This window comes from Macrobrachium nipponense, chromosome 18 (assembly GCF_015104395.2).
Source record: "Macrobrachium nipponense isolate FS-2020 chromosome 18, ASM1510439v2, whole genome shotgun sequence".
Classification (NCBI taxonomy): Eukaryota; Metazoa; Arthropoda; class Malacostraca; order Decapoda; family Palaemonidae; genus Macrobrachium; species Macrobrachium nipponense.
The window spans coordinates 50,978,845-50,983,844 of record NC_087211.1 but is presented as its reverse complement, the minus strand read 5'-3'; the positions used below and the strand labels follow the sequence as shown (position 1 = coordinate 50,983,844).

The 5,000-nt window shown below is 38.9% G+C and overlaps 1 protein-coding gene across 1 annotated transcript in view; it reads left to right on the top strand.

Moving 5' to 3' along the window:
- LOC135197051 (uncharacterized) overlaps positions 1–5,000 on the top strand; it is a 528,985-nt gene that overhangs the window by 243,155 nt on the left and 280,830 nt on the right. The window contains exon 2 of the mRNA XM_064223986.1: positions 2,103–2,184. The gene's annotated coding sequence lies outside the window, so the exon portion shown is untranslated. The remainder of the gene's footprint in view (positions 1–2,102; positions 2,185–5,000) is intronic.

Sequence of the window (5,000 nt, the reverse complement as noted above, 5' to 3'; positions counted from 1 at the left end):
TTTGTATGCGGAATATTTAATAAACGCGTAAATACAGAGTATATATGCATGTGCACACAAACAGAAGCTCATACATACACGCACTTTCACGTAAAAGTAAGTATATATTGCGTGTGTTCACTTAGAAGGAGAGAGAGAGAGAGAGAGAGAGAGAGAGAGAGAGAGAGAGAGAGAGAGAATCCTCTTGTTTACTTATAGCAGGCACTAGGCATTTAAGATTCATAATAGACTATTGTATTTCTCTCTCTCTCTCTCTCTCTCTCTCTCTCTCTCTCTCTCTTTAATTCGTGCAAGTTGTTGTGACGGGTTACGTGAATCATGCATGAGAAATGGACCTCTGGACTGAGTGAAACCCCCGCTTATACTTTCCTGATAGCTGCAATTCCTCCAGCGTTAAAAAAACACTCCCAATTGTTTTTGCAGTGCAAACTATTACTTAGGTTCTTTGCAGCGTCCCTTTTGCCCCTAGCTGCAACCCCTTTCGTTTCTTTTACTGTATCTCTGTTCACATTCTCTTTCTTCCATCTTACTGTCCACCCTCTCCTAACAATTGTTTTTTTTTTTTTTTTTTTTTTCGTGCAACTGCTTTGAGGTTTTCCTCATGTTACGCCTTTCAAACCTTTTCTACTGTCGGTTTCCCTTTCAGCTCTGAATGACTTCATAGGTCCTAGCGCTTGGCCTTGGGCCAAAATTCTATATTCCATTCACCCTGTACTGCGATGGGCGTAATAGATAAGACGGGAAATATTTATTCAAACATATGCTAAGAAGAAGAATGAAATATGCATTCCGGAATAGACATCCTCAGATTTTTAAGACGTGAAAGGAAGCCTCGGGATAAACTACTATAACTGGAATTTTATATCCACAGCATTCACTTACTTGAAACGGGGAAGAAGTTTCAGAAGTAAACATCTTGAAATTAATCAAGTGTTCCTCATTTCTACTTGTATTTGGCATTGCGCTCTGAGATACAATGATAATAATCTGGTGATTTTGAAGTTTATTGTGGCAGCGACGCAAGCGGCATTTCGTTTCGTCCAGGCATTTTCTGTGGGCGTGCGTGCAATCCCTCTTTATACTTGAATCCCATGCCAGTTTTAGTTCGTATCCAAAAGTGTATGGGCTTGAAGCCCTGCTCACTTCTTCCTGACCTTCAATCAATAATAGATTAGTCCTGCGAAGGGTCTTTTGGTCTTTTACCTCTCCCCTGTTCGGTCTCAACTTTAAACTATACCTGAAAGGTAACCCAGTGTAGCGTGGTTCTTTCCTCACTGCTACTGTTACTACCACTGAAAGGCTTGCAGTTGAAAAGAATTCTTGAATCACGTCTCATCTAGGTGAGCGTAACTGAAGTTTGCTTTAGGAAGGTATGGATGGCTGGGCACGTTTGTTGTATCTTTTGTTGTTGCAAAATGTATTGTTCAGAGTAATGCTGTTTTAACATTCTTTTGATGTTATTTAGCGAACGGTCCTTTGGAAGCATTTAATTATTAGTCCATTCAAAGTCAAAATAGACTGGAAGAGTTCAGCGCTGTATTGCCCCGTGGGTGGATTAGTGCCCCCAGTGCACCTCACGCCTGGTGCACTGTAGGCAGTGCTTTATAAGGTTCTTTGTAGCGTGCCCTCGGCCCTTACTGCACCTTCTTCCATTCTTTTTACTGTACCTCTGTTCATGTTCCTTTTCTTCCAGCTGACTTTCCACCCCCGCTCACAATTTTTTTTATAGTTGAACTGCAAAGTTATCCTTCTGTTGCACCTTTCAAACCTCCTCACTGTCAATTTCCGATATAGCGCTGAATGACCTCATTGGTCCCAGCGTTTGGCCTTTGGCCTAATTTCTATATTCTAATCTATTCTATTTTTTGGACGTATTTGATTATTTGTTCAATCAGAGTTGTCGTCGACAGGAAGGATTCAAGGTGTATTTGCACAGGTTAGAAACCTTCAATACAGCACTACTGTAGATGATACATTTAGTGGAAATCTGCTGAAATTATGATAGAGTATATGTGTTATGCCTAAATTACTCTGTACTGTGGTTAATAGTTATTTAATTCTCTTTCAGACTTAGATTCTCATCGTCTTTTTTTTTCCAACAGGATGACCTCCGTGTGCGTTGATTGGCGTACGCGTTAACATCATTTGCCGTCTTTTGGGCAAATATCCTTCTTGGATATCAAGGTAAACAACAGTAGCTATGTCTCTATGATACTTACCTAGGCTTAATTCTACCTCTCTCCCTTTCTTGTTGGCCTGTTATATGACACTGTTCTCTCTCTCTCTCTCTCTCTCTTCTCTCTCTCTCTCTCTCTCTCTCTCTCTCTCGTACACTTATAGACCCTGTTCCTAAAGTTAAGATTAACCTAAATCCTATTTTGGGGGTTCACTTTCAGTCGATGGTGTTCTTCGTGATTCCTTATGCTCCTATGAAAAAGGAATCCATCTTCTTTTCCTGTCTGATCCCATTACTGGAGCATCGCCATTCCAGCGCCGACGACGAAATACTTCCGGAAGTCTTGACTGATTGCTAAACTTAAGTAATTACCACCCGGGTGCTTAGCCCGGACTTTTGATTAAAAGCAAAGGGTCTGCGAGCCGGGGTTTGGAAAAGTAACTTTGCCTCTGCGATGTATGTAGTATATGACGATGATAATACTATAGTAGATTCACATCAGCCGTGCATTTGATGTCTAGGCCAGTCCCTTACGACACTCCTGATTGCCTGTTGATAAGCCAATCACAGGGCTGGAAACTCTCAGTCTCTCTCGAGAGTTCACGTGGGTAGGATTTATGTTCCACTTCTCCAGAGGGATACGTCTTTCAGGAGAGGTGGAATATACATCCTACCTATATGAACTCTCGAGAGAAACTGAGAGTTTCCAGCTCTGTCATTGGCTCATCAACAGCCAATCAGGCACCCGCAAGTTCGGCTGTGTTGGTTATATCGGCCCTGAAGGACAAAACGTATTGATATGCATAAAAATCATAGTTTTCTCTGCTTATGTGATAATGTGCGAATTGATCTTATATAATTTCTATGGTATATTCTGCAAAGCTATCGAGCAACCAATAAAACATGCTTGCCAGTATGAAGAAAATTAACTAATCTACATAAAGAAATTGATCCTTGATATTATTTGAGGTCTTCCGTTGCTTCAAGCACTATGCCTCTAAAAGCCCTGCTGGATGTTTAATTTGACCACAAAACACAAGATTCATTTTCACCCTTGACGAGCATTAGCGGCAACGTTCCCTAACAACAGTCATATGCTTCAAGCATCATAGATGCTCCTCATATTGCCATTCGTAGTTTTTCATGTCTTGAGGTATACTCTCTAGTCGCCTATTCTTTCTGCAGTCCTCACCCATGACTTTATAGCTCATAGTTTTCATTATTAACTTAATAGATAATTTACTTAGCCAAGTACTCTTATGAAAGCTTCCATACCTTGGCGTTTAATATTGCCAGCCTCTAAATCCCGTTTCAGGTGAATAAAGCCTGCGTAACCACCCCCTTAATGGTCGTTAAGCCTCACTCTGGGTACTTTTACCTCTGCTGCAGGTCTAATATCTGTGACTTCAGTGTTTGGTGATCAGAAAGTAGGTCCATGAAACCCGAAACGCTGTTCTGTTATGATCTTAAAATTTGGTTCACTGCGTTTTTTATCCCATCTCTTATCCGGTTAATGTGAAGCTTCATAATCATGCGCTGCAATTGTGGACATAATAATCAGTATGTTAGGAATGTTTTCCGCTTCTCGTTCTCGTTTTCTGTTTCACTGTATAGTTGACTATTTTATTTTACCTTAGCTCTAATGAATTTTCGATTTCGTGTCTTACGAGCAGCTGTCTCTTTTTCCCTTATTATCGGTGTTTTATTTGTCGAATAGAAAATCCATTTCATTCCTGTCCGATGATGCTCATCATCTGTTTAAAATGCTCTTGGTCAATCGGCTGTGTGAAAAGAAATATAATCTTTCAGCAGATCCAGGAAAAACTCTTATGTTAAACTTATGAATTGTCACTTTTTTACCATCTTATAATGTGTTTTGAAGCTTTTATTTACCGCTCAATTAAACCATTCGAATATTTTTTTTATTTAGAATGATCTGTTTTATATTTCGTTTATATGGTATTTGAAGAGACTTTTTTTTATTATTATTTTGTGAATCACGTTCTCAGGAGTTCTGTTACCTATCCTATTCATGACATGACTATGAATTGACTTTGGTGAGCATACAGGAACGTGGAAGATTGGTATATAAATATAAATATCCATATGCCATGCTGTAGTCAAGCCACCCCCTTTTTTTTCTTTGTCGCTAATGTTGTTACGCAATATACAGTGTATATGCATTATGGTTATTGCTACAGTAGGTGGGATGGTGGACAATATTACAGTGCGAGGGACGGTGGCTGTTATTATTTTTGGAGGCCGCGAGAGACATATGAGCAGATATATGGCACTCATATTTTTGCACCTTTACCAGAAATGCTCTTGGCGTACGGACGTGGATCACTTACGGAATTATTGTTTTGGTTCTTTTATTATTCCTCTCCGTCTTAGAAGTACACTTTGTTTTTATGTGAAACATGTTATTTATATAAACATACTATGTATGTATATGTATATATATATATATATATATATATATATATATATATATATATAAAGGAGAGAAAGTGAAACACTGGAGTAGCTGCAAGATCTTTCGACTCAACTTCCTATACTTAGCAGACTAAGTAAAAGACGTTGAGTCGAAAGATCTTGTAGCTACTCCAGTGTTTCACTTTCTTTCGTGGCTTATACCTTATTTAAGCGTTTACCACGTTCAAAACTTTCGTGATTCAGTTACACACACACACACACACACACACACACACACACACACACACACATATATATTATATATATAATATATATATATATATATATATATATATATGTATGTATGTATGTATGTATATGAAGATCAGAGGGCAGTAGAGAAACAACT